Raw genomic sequence first — 12,862 nt, 5'->3', positions numbered from 1 at the left:
ATGTAGATCTATTGACTGTAACCCTGCATTGCTTTGCCATGGCCTACAATGTGGTTAAGATGCCCCTGATTACATATTGGCATTATTGCCGTGTTCAGACCACGCTGAGCTACTGCGCTTGAGTGAATGGTAATTACTGGAGAGGGCTCCTTTTGATCCCTCCCAAATAGAAATACAGTCCATAGGCTACAAAAAAGTTAAGCTTTTCTAAGGTAGGAAAATGGAACATTTTCACAGTGTTCATAGAAACTTACAGTATGGGGAATGCAATTGTGAATGTAATGAGGGGGACCACAAAAGATATCTCCAATATCTGCTGCAGTACCCTCTTGTTAAATAGTTCCTATCAGTAGTGGTTGCTGGGTGGGCGCTGCAGCACAATCCAACAATAGCAGAGGGGGTGGTGAATAAAACATAACCCTAACGGTACCTTTAAACTTGTTTTTAATATTGCCATGTGTCTGCTGGTAGGTAAGCTCCCCGGGGATCAGCGCTGTTTATCACAGCCGCTGCAGCCAGGCCACAGCAATCAGCGCCTTCCTCCTGTGTCTGCCCACCCCCCTGCTCCTATTGGCTACTTACACTGGAGTTTATTGGTGGGGGGAGGGGGGGCAGAGACAGGAGTCCATTCGGGCCCTTGGTAGTTTGAAACAAATTATCGGTGGAAAGCTTCAGACATCGGTCGCATCGCTGGGATCGCAAATGCAGCAAGGAGGGGTCTGACACTTCCTTCTTTATTTGCATCGGAGATGGACGGATTTGCACAGCCGCTTGTGTGCGGCTATACAATTCCACCCATTTCTGAATCAGGCCCAGAGTGAAGATCTGGCTATCTCAGAAGTACTGAGCAGGTGTATAATATGAGATATGGTAAGAACTTACCCTTGTTATCTCTATTTCTACGAAGTCCATAGGGTTCCACAGGATACCTTGGGGTATAGGTGTGACGTCAGTCGCAGGGCACCAAAGAGTTAAGCTTTCAGCCTCCCAGGATGCACTAGGTCCCCCTCCTATACCCCGCCCCCGGGCCAAGGCACCTCAGTTAGTTACCAAGCCATAGGCCGGAGGAGGAGAAGGAAGAGAGAGAACAAAGATCTGGACACATACAAGAATCACATTCTCACCAGAGGGAGACGGAAAACCGGTGACCAGAGCAAAGCCCATCTGCAGCACAGGTGCGACAGGGCGGGAGTCCTGTGGAACCCTATGGACTTCGTAGAAATAGAGATAACAAGGGTAAGTTCTTACCATATCTCATATTTTCTACTTCAGGGTCCATAGGGTATCCACAGGATACCTTGGGGATGTCCCAAAGCAGTATCCTTTAAGGGTGGGGACGCTCCTGTGCAGAAAGGAGAATCCGCCGCCCGAAGGAAGCATCCTGAGAGGTGAAGGTGTCAAACCTGTAATACCTCACGAAGGTATGGACAGAAGACTACGTAGCAGCCTTGCAGATCTGAACTGCCGAGGCACCACGTCGAGCTGCCCACGAAGGACCCACAGACCTAGTGGAATGAGCCTTCAGAGAAGGAGGGACCGGTAGGCCTTCATGAAGATAAGCTTCAGAAATAGCCATACGGATCCAGGCTGCCAAAGTTTGCTTTGAAGCAGGCCAACCCTTTTTACGGAAGCCAAAGAGGACAAACAAAGCGTCCGACTTCCTAAACGAAGAAGTGCGGTCAACATAAGTCCTTAAGGCCCGCACAACATCCAAAGAGGCCTCACCCACGGAAAGACCCGGTGAGTTAAAGGCCGGAACAACTATTTCCTCGTTAATATGAAACTGGGAAACAACTTTGGGAAGAAACTCGGGCCGAGTGCGGAGCACTGCCCTGTTCCCATAAAAAACCAAGAAAGGGGGTCTACAAGAAAGAGCCCCTAACTCAGAAACACGTCTGGCCGAAGCAATGGCCAGAAGGAAAACAGTCTTAGCTGTTAGCCATTTAAGATCCACTGAGCCCAGTGGTTCAAACGGCGGTCCTTGGAGAGCCCTCAGGACCACAGCCAAATCCCAAGGCGCCACAGGTGGAACAAAGGGCGGCTGAATGCGGAGAACACCCTGCATAAAGGTGCGCACATCCGGGATTGTAGCAATCCTACGGTGAAACCAGACAGATAGGGCCGAAACCTGTACCTTCAAAGAAGCAAGGCGAAGCCCATGATCTAGTCCCGCTTGCAGGAAGGCGAGAATCCGAGACAGACGAAACTCCCGCGGTGCATAACCTCTTGGTCGACACCACTGGAAGAACGTATGCCACACGCGATGGTATATCCTCGCGGAAGACGGTTTCCGAGCTCGTAACATGGTACGCACCACAGAGCTGGAAAACCCCCGGGACCTCAGCATGGCCGTCTCAACAGCCACGCCGTCAAAGACAGCCGAGTCAGGTCCGGGTGAAGGTAAGGACCCTGAGACAGAAGGTCCGGTCGTAGCGGCAACCGCAGAGGAATGTCCACGGACAGACCCTGAAGGTCTGAGAACCAGTGCCGTCTGGGCCACGCGGGAGCTATCAACAGGAGCGTCCCTCCTTCCTGTTTGAATTTCCGGATTACCCGTGGAAGAAGGGAGACCGGAGGGAACAGGTATGCGAACCGGAACGTCCACCGGACGGACAGAGCATCCACCAGAGACGCCCCTTCGTCTCTTGTGCGAGACCCGTACACCGGCAACTTGTTGTTGTGCCGGGACGCCATGAGGTCGATTTCTGGAAGACCCCACCTGTCCACCAGTAGTTGAAAAACGTCCGGGTGCAGGGACCATTCCCCCGGATGAACGTCCTGGCGACTTAGAAAGTCCGCCTCCCAATTGAGCACTCCCGGGATGAAGACCGCTGATATGGCCGGAAGATTGCGCTCCGCCCAAACCAGGATCCGAGAGACCTCTACGAGAGCCGCCCGACTGCGAGTTCCTCCTTGCCTGTTTATGTAGGCCACGGTGGTAGCGTTGTCCGACTGGACCTGCACCGGGCGACCCTGGAGAAACCGCTGTGCCTGCTGGAGAGCATTGAAGACCGCACGGAGTTCCAAGATATTTATTGGAAGCTCCGCTTCTGTCGGCGTCCACCTGCCCTGGAACAAGTGTGGACCCGAAACTGCTCCCCAGCCCCGAAGACTGGCGTCCGTTGTCAACAGGACCCAATTTGGAACCCAGAACGGACGTCCCTTGTTGAGGTGGGTCGTCTGTAACCACCACGTAAGGGACAGGCGAACCTCCTGGGTGAGCACAATCGTCTGGGACTTCAGAGACTGAGTCAGCCCGTTCCACTTGGACAGGATCAGGTGCTGCAGAGGTCTGGAGTGAAACTGGGCGTATTCCACCATGTCGAACACTGACACCATGGAGCCCAGTAACCTCATCGCCGAGTGTAAGGACACCCGGCGGCTGTGCAGACAACTGCGCACCCTTGACTGTAAAGCAGAGATCTTGTCCTCCGTCACGAAGATCCTTTGCTGTCCCGAGTCCAATAAGGCTCCAAGATGCAGAATCCTCCGAGACGGGATTAGAGTGGACTTCTGCCAGTTGATTAGCCAGCCGTGCCGTTGCAGCAGTGCAATGGTCAGGTCCAAGTGGCGTAACAGGAGCTCTGGAGATCCTGCCACCAATAACAGGTCGTCCAAATACGGCAACATGCGGACTGCCTGCAGCCGCAGAGAAGCCGCCATGACCGCCATCACCTTGGTGAAAACACGTGGTGCTGTTGCCAGGCCAAAAGGTAACGCCCGAAACTGGAAGTGGTCGCTGCTGATTGCGAACCTGAGGAACTGTTGATGGCGCCAAAGAATAGGGACATGCAGGTAAGCGTCCTGTATGTCCAATGACACCAAGTAGTCCCCAGGTTCCAGCGCCAGAATGATGGACCGTAGGGTCTCCATCCGAAACTTCGGGACCCGCAAAGACTTGTTGAGTGCTTTGAGGTTGAGAATCGGACGATATGACCCATTGGGTTTCTGTACCAAAAATAGATTTGAATAGAAACCCTGGCCCCTCTGGGAGAATGGAACCGCCACTATAACTCCAGCCTGGAGCATAGTGTGCAATACCTTCCGCAGCTCCGTAGCCTTGTTCCGGTCTGATGGGAGACCCGTGGTGAAGAAGCGAGCCGGGGGTCTGTGCCGGAAGGAGAGGGCGTATCCGTGAGAAACCACCTCCAGAACCCAAGTGTCTGTCGTAGTGGTCGACCAACACTGGGCGAACTGTAGCAGGCGGCCTCCCACCCTGGGATCCCCCAAAGGGAGGCCCGGACCGTCAGGCCGCAGGCTTGTCATCTGGCTTGGGGGCCGGACGTCTGGTACTCCATGCCTGCTTCCGGGGCTTGACCGATTTCTTAGGGCCAGCCTGTCGAGGAAACGACTGTGGTTTGGGCCTGCCCTGGGCCCTAGATGACCGAAAGGACGATGGTCCCGAACCAGAAGGAGCAGCGGCCGACGGGAGACAGGCAGATTTGGCTGCCGCCAGCGTGGCCACAATCTTATCCAGATCCGGACCGAAGAGAACTTCTCCGGTAAACGGCAACGCTTCCAGACCTTTCTTGGAATCTGCGTCCGCCTTCCAGGATCGCAGCCACAAGGTGCGACGAGCAGCTACCGCTGCTGAAGAAATTCTAGACACCAGAGTACTAATGTCTAGAGCCGCCTCGTTGATGTAGGTGGCCGAATCACGGAGATTGCCAATCAACTCCGACTGATCGGCCGGACAGTCGGATTCAAAAGAAGCCTCTAATGAATCCGCCCAGCGCTCCATCGCTCTGGCAACCCAGCAAATGGCCATAGCCGGCCGTGCTGCCCCCCCTGCAAGGGAATAAGCGGACTTCAGGCAGATTTCTACCTTGCGGTCCGTAGCATCCTTAAGGGAGGACATGGATGGCATCGGCAATGTGGCACTACGGACAAGATGGGTCACGTGAGAATCCACCTGTGGAGGGGATTCCCACTTCGCAAAATAATTATCCGCGAACGGATAAGCCACCGCCAGGCGTCTCTGCGGCTGGTATCTTTTGCCAGGTTGATCTTTGAAGAAGGCATACTTAGATTTAGCCGCTGGGGGAACTTCGTCCTCAATCACCAAGGCTGTGCGGACCGCCCGAATAAGTCCAGGAATATATACTTTGGACTTAGCATCAGCGTCCTTAGTATGGAGAGGTTCCTGATCGTAAGGATCTAGAATCTCCCCATCATCAGACGTCCCTTCGTCATCCTCATAAGGAGCGGACAGAGACGCCACCGGCCTTTTATGAGACCGCATCACAGACTCCCCTTGCAACACATCCGACAAGTGCTGTACAGAACTCGTCAGGGAGTTAACCCACGCTGGCTCCTGAGAACCCGGGAGCGGGGAAATAGGGAGACTGTGGGGTACCACCAATTGTCGTGGGAACCCCTGCATGGGTGACGACACCACAGACTGCTGGGACAAACCCATCGGAGTAAACGCGGGCTGCGGAGCTAACTGGCCCACTAAAGCTGTTAACGCCTGAGCGAAACAAGCCCAGGGCGGCTCCTGTACCGGTGCTGTAACCGTAATAGGCCGCGCCATGGACAAACACTGCCGGCAAAGGCCCTCCGCGCTACCCTCCCCCTCCGCTAACGGTACTTTGCACGTGGTACACTGTAGCCGGAGGGGAAAATCACTTTCAGACATGATGGCACCACGTATGTGACCTCTCTCACCAATTAAGCATTAAATAGGCGAGAGACCACCCTGCAGCACCGCACCACAAGGGCTTTAGCAGAAAGAACAGGGACAGTAATAAAGCTGACAGTTTAGATAAAGAAAAGATTACAGGCAGCAGCGCTAGCACAGTCACATACAATGCAGAGAAATAACAATTCCTGCACTAACAGCGCTGATCACTCAACTACACAGACACAGGGCCTGGTAGGACACAGCGCTGCATACACAGACCTGACCACAGCGGAGGAGAGGTATGCGGGGGGACCCAGACCACGATGCTTCCGTCCAGCGCTTCCAGCAGCGTTCACCATGCGTTCTGGAGAAGATGGCCGCCGAGGAGCAGAGAGGAGGCTGGCCTGGGGGAGGAGCGCTGCCACAGGACCAGTCGGCAGCATGCAGAGAGGGCTGTGTGCAGCGGGGGAGGCGCCGGCTGTGAGACAGGGAAGGCGCGCTCCCCTGGCATGCATTTAACCCCTGGGACGCCACAGCGCTACCGCTCTGCTGCGGTCCGCTGTCCCAGGGGGTAGTGGAAGCGCAGGTTGGTCGCCTGGCTCCACGCTGCAGCCAGTCCCCAGGGAGCCCCCTGCCTGGGGACTTAGGACCATGTGATCAGCGGGGACCCACCGCGGGACCCCGCTGCTTACCTCTGTTCCCCTTGAATCCGGCCATGGTCCGGAGCATCTGGGGTCACCGCTAGCTGTGACCCCAGACGCCCACCAGCATCCCCGGATCAGTACCGGCGTTCTGGTACCGGCGGGGTGTAGGGAAGACAGCATGGACGTCAGGACTGACTGTCCATGCTGTACATCCAGTTGTGCAGCCACAGCTGCATGAAGAATAAGCTTCAGGGGCTCTTCTAGCCCCCACTCCAACAGGTGCACCCGACTCCGGCCGGGCACCAAACTAAACTGGGGTGCCTTGGCCCGGGGGCGGGGTATAGGAGGGGGACCTAGTGCATCCTGGGAGGCTGAAAGCTTAACTCTTTGGTGCCCTGCGACTGACGTCACACCTATACCCCAAGGTATCCTGTGGATACCCTATGGACCCTGAAGTAGAAAATAGCCTGCTCACTGGTGAGGAGGTGGGCTCTTGATCATGTGCACTTTAAAGTGCAGCTGGAGGTCTGTTGTGTGCAACTAGGGTGTGTATGTCCTGTAGCTGAATGTCACTGGTACAGAACATAACTGCAGACACATACCAGGTTTCCTCTTTACACCTTTTTTAAAGTTTTTATTTTAAGTCAACCACAAAGTCCTCTTTGATGGGTCCCATGACATACTGAATCTGTGACAGATGTTATCAGACTGCAGCCCATCTGTTAGCACAATATGTAGTGCAATCCCTCATACCTGATGTAAATAATGCAGAAATTTGGTTTCTCATACAGCCAGAACAGACCCGTAAATGTGAACCAGTGTAAGCCAAAGGCTGCCTTTTTATGCCACATCTTGCCACACTAGTGTCCCTGGTCACTTAACCCAGGTACAAACTACTAGGGGTGGGCAATAAGCGGACCCCCAGCTGTTGTAGAACTACATATCCCAGCAATGCCTTGCCACAGTTGTGCTATTTGGCCATGCTAAAATTGTTGCAAGGCATGCTGGGATGTGTAGTTCAACAACAGCTGGAGGGCCGCTTATTGCCCACCCTGACTAGACAATATATCGTCCACACCGGGCAAAGTGTACCCGCTACGTCGCTGCCAATACTCGCTCCCGCGTGTCATCAGCTACATCTGTTGGACCGGGTGATATCATCACAGTATGCAGCGTGGTCCCCTCCGTCGCTCCCGGCATAGGCAAGTGTGTATACACAGAAAGATAGGAGGGGCACAAGTTTGTAGGCTTGCCATATTATCCCTTTATCTCAGGATACATGTGGATTACACAGGTTCTGTGGCCAGGGGCGTAGCTATAATGGGTGAAGGGTCTTGCGGGGCACATGGGCCCCTGGGTCCAGGGGGGCCCCGCACACCCTGCACCCATAGTATTACTTACCTTTCCGGAGTCCCACGTCGGCACGGGGGTCCGGCGCTGTAAACACGACTGGAAAATGGCCACCGTGGCCATTTTCTCGTCGTTTGCGCATTTGCAGTACAGGGAAAATGGCCACCGCGGTCATTTTCCCGGTGACCTGAGCATACTCTATAAACTCTGGGCACATTCTAGTGCCCAGAGTCTATAATTTTGGCGCTGGCCGTGCACAGCTCAGCGCATTGCCGACCGCCAGACAGAGAGGCGGGGCCTGTGTCGGAGACTGCGCACAGGCCCCCTCCTCTAGAAACGCCCGTCTGTGGCTGATGAAAACCAGGTGATATGGGGACTTGAAGTCAGCCAGCCACAGAACCTGTGTAATTCATGTGTGTCCTGAATTAATAGGGATGATCTGGCGAGCCTACACATATAGAGGCACGGACAGACAGAAGGGGGTACAGGTACAAGGAAATGTGTAGGTAACACAAAATTACTTGTTGTAGACAGATCATTCGACTGTTTTGTTTTCAAATAAAAAATGGCGTAGAGGCGATTTATGGGTGAAAATATACCAACAGGGAGCAGCAACAAAGGTATTCTCCTTGTGCATATCCTGCAAATTTACTTTAACAAATAGGCCCAATAGAAACATTCTATTTTAGTGTGTTTGTATGCTTGTGCGTGTGCATGCGCATGTATAGATTGATAGATATACATAACGTTTATTTGCCCTTTTTTTCTTGGGGGGGGGGCGCCAAATTAGAACTTGCCTCCGGGCGACTGGGATGAACTTACGCCACTGTATATATATAACTGATGGCATAGCAAGTTGCTAGACCTTCACATTCCCTACTATTATGCATCAAATGCTTTAAGTTAGGGCTTTATCATCTTCCTAGTCAACATTTAGCCAACAGGTTTGAACCTTGATTCCTTATATTGGCAGGCGGAAGATAATGATGTTTGTCAAAAAGTGTATAAATATTTGATGTTAGGATGTTCCATGCACTTAATCACATTTTGAAAGTAACCTTTAGTTTGGGCGTGCCTGAAATGAGCACTTCTGGTCGAAAATGTAAGTAGGTAAGCCACAATGTTTAAAATGAACAAATTAAAATATATGCAGAGTTTAATTAGTGTATATATATATATATATATATATATACACTCACGCTTAGAAATACTCTTGTATAATATGTCACGGTGCCCTTAGTAGGGAGGTAATACAGCGCTGCAAACTCAGCAGCACTCAGTAGGCTTCTAAATCGTCAGAAGGAACTGTTCACCCCCACAGTTTGCAATCAGCGTTTCAGAACTTAATCTTTCGTCAGATTACAATATATATATATATATATATATATATATATATATATATATATATATAGGAAGCTCAGAATTTGCGCAATTTGGGCCTGAATCAGACCCACTCGCGAGCGGCTGTCCGCTCTCAAGTGGGTCGATGGTGTGCACTGTGCATGCGCACGTCCAGGAGGACGCTCCATAATTATGGAGGTGGGCCCTGATTCAGAGTGAGCGCTCTGGTCAGAGCGTCCGGCTCTGAATCAGGGCCTTTGTTCCTTGGTCAAATAGCAGTCCAATATTCACTTATTCTGTGCAACTTCCCTTTTGCAGCGAGCCTCACCCTGCCTGGCAGTTCAAATGTATTCTAGGAATCAGATAAAGAGGAGCGCACAGTTGTGAAAGTAAATCAAGAAACTTTATAAAATACAATAAAAGCACGTACATCCGGAACATCACCAACCCTTGCGTGCGTTCTAAACCTGTTTCCCAGTATACTGGGGGCAATGTCTCCACCCCCGATGTTCCTGCAGTAGCTCAGCTCCAAACGCTATGGACTTCGTCAGTGGTTGTGTCCTAGTAGCTCACTGATGTCTTTGTTTACCTTTAGTGTTTTAAGTCTACCAGAATAATTGCTTAATGGTTATATATATATATATATATATATACAGGGCCGCTGACAGCTGCGCCGGGCCCAGATGCCAGGAGGCATGGCCTAATCGCGGGAGGTGTGACCACGCACCCTTAGGAAAAAACTCATGTTTGCCTTGCCGCGAAGGGAGGGGGCGCTGTGTGCCCCTCCGCCAGGCGCACAGCCAATGTGGGGCGCGATCAGCGTGATCGCTCCCCCCACAGGCATAGGAGACTGCTCTGGCTGCCTCTTAGCAGCCACGAGCAGTCTCCCAGTGCAGCCCAGCACACAGCAGCTGCTGCTGTGATGTAAGAGGGAGGGAGAGCGGTGCCGGACCCAGGCCCCTCCAGCATGCCCGGGCCTGGGTAATAAGTACCCGCCCTCCCTCCCTCTCGGCGCCCCTGTGTATATATAAATATATATATATATATTTATATATATACAAAATACATTTTAATAGACTAGTTTGAATTGATATCCTGAATAAACTATTAAAGCAATTAAAATATGTTTTTGTATGTGTCTAAAGTAGTCATGTAGACACACATGTTAGCATATTTTCGCAGAGGAAATGAGTGCATAATCACAGCTGCGATCGCAATAATGAATCAGTTATCTGGTACAGGAATCTTTAGGGCGATCTTGTAAAAAAAATAAATAATAATTAGTATGAAAGGAAATAAATTCAGGTTTTGGATGAACTGTGTAGAGGGGTGGAAAATCAAGTAGATTATCTAGTTGCATGTAGCCGGATTTGGATGCAGATTTGATGTGAGAAAAAAAAGGATAGTACTGAGTCAAAGATGACCCCTAACAGCGAGCGTGAGAGCCTGGATTTATTTTTGTGCTGCCAGCACACTGTCAGGTAGGTAACCTCTGTAGGGTGGGTTTTGAAACATTGAGTTTGAGGTGTTAAGTGGGTTTAAATGATGAAATCAAATGTCAGAAAGACAGGTATTAATAGTTTTGGAAATGTGTGTACAGGTGGTGGTTTTAGCATAGTACATACTGTAGCATGTAATAATCAGGGCCGGCAACAGAAACCTTGTGGCCCAGTACACTGATGTCTGTCTAAAAACCCTGAACCCCCAAACCGCAAGGTATTTTAGATAGACTCAAATAAATTATATATATATATATATACTATATACATTATATATATATATATATATATATATATATAAATATCTACAGTGCATCCGGAAAGTATTCACAACGCTTCACTTTTTCCACATTTTGTTACGTTAGAGCCTTATTCCAAAATGGAATAAATTCATTTTTGTCCTTAAAATTCTACACACAATACCCCATAATGACAACGTGTAAAGTTTTTTGAGATTTTTGCAAATTTAATTAAAAAAAAACACTAAGAAATCACATGTACATAGGTATTCACGGCCTTTGCCATGAAGTTCAAAATTGAGCTCAGGTGTATCCTGTTTCCACTGATCATCCTTGAGATGTTCCTAAAGCTTAATTGAGTCCACCTGTGGTAAAATCAGTTGATTGGACATGATTTTGAAAGGCATATACCTGTCTATATAAGGTCCCACACTTGACAGTGAATGTCAGAGCACAAACCAAGCATGAAGTCCAAGGAATTGTCTGTAGACCTCCGAGACAGGATTGTCTCGAGGCACAAATCTGGGGATGGGTACAGAAAAATATCTGCTGCTTTGAAGGTCCCATTGAGCACAGTGGCCTCCATCATCCGTAAATGGAAGAAGTTCGGAACCACCAGGACTCTTCCTAGAGTTGGCCAGCCGTCTAAACTGAGCAATCGGGGGAGAAGGGCCCTAGTCAGGGAGGTGACCAAGAACCCGATGCTCACTCTGTCAGAGCTACAGCATTCCACTGTGGAGAGAGGAGAAACTTATAGAAGGACAACCATCTCTTCAGCAATCCACCAATCAGGCCTGTATATTAGAGTGGCCAGACGGAAGTCACTCCTTAGTAAAAAGCACATGGCAGCCCACCTGGAGTTTGAGAAAATGCACCTGAAGGACTCTCTGGTCTGATGAGACAAAGAGTGAACTCTTTGGCATGAATGCCAGGCATTATGTTTGGAGGAAACTAGGCACCGCTCATCACCAGGCCAATACCATCCCTACAGTGAAGCATGGTGGGTGGCAGCATCATGCTGTGGGGATGTTTTTCAGCTGCAGGAACTGGGAGACTAGTCAGGATAGAGGGAAAGATGAATGCAGCAATGTACAGAGACATCCTAGATGAAAACCTGCTCCAGAGCACCCTTGACTTCAGACTGGGGCGACGGTTCATCTTTCAGCAGGGCAACGACCATAAGCACACAGCCAAGATATCAAAGGAGTGGCTTCAGGACAACTCTGTGAATGTCCTTGAGTGGCCCAGCCAGAGCCCAGACTTGAATCCGATTGAACATCTCGGGAGAGATCTGAAAATGGCTGTGCATCGACGCTTCCCATCCAACCTGATGGAGTTTGAGAGGTGCTGCAAAGAGGAATGGGCGAAACTGTCCAAAGATACAGTAGGTGTCAAGCTTGTGGCATCATATTCAAAAAGACTTGAGGCTGTAATTGCTGCAAAGATGCATCAACAAAGTTTTGAGCAAGGGCTGTGAATACTTATGTACATGTGATTTCTTGTTTGTTTGTTTTTATTTAATTTGCAAAAATCGCAAAAAAACTTTTTACATGTCATTATGGGGTATTGTGTGTAGAATTTTGGAATAAAGCTGTAACATAACAAGATGTGGAAATAGTGAAGCGTTGTGAATACTTTCCGGATGCACTATGTATATATATATATATATATATATATATACATATATATATATATATATATATATATATATATATACATACACACACAGTCAGGTGCATAAATATTTTGTCATTGACAGAATTTTCATATTTTGGCCTCTATTCACCACCACAATGGCTTTGAAATGAAACAAACAAGATGTGCTTTAACTGCAGACTTTCAGATTTAATTTGAGGGTAATTACATCCAAATCAGGTGTACGGTGTATGAATTACAATGGTTTATATATGTGCCACCTACTTTTTAAGGGGCCAAAAGTAATGCCAAAATGTCCCAATATTTATGCACCTGACTATATGTATGTGTGTATATATATATATATATATATGTATATGTATGTATGTGTGTGTGTATATATATACAGTCAGGTCCATGAATATTGGGACATTGACAGAATTTTCAGATTTTGGCCTCTATTCACCACCACAATGACTTTGAAATGAAACAAACAAGATGTGCTTTAACTGCAGACTTTCAGATTTAATT

The sequence above is a fragment of the Taudactylus pleione genome, unplaced genomic scaffold (assembly GCF_031769625.1).
Source record: "Taudactylus pleione unplaced genomic scaffold, aTauple2 ptg000367l, whole genome shotgun sequence".
Lineage (NCBI taxonomy): Eukaryota > Metazoa > Chordata > Amphibia > Anura > Myobatrachidae > Taudactylus > Taudactylus pleione.
Note: the sequence above shows the minus strand (reverse complement) of the source record.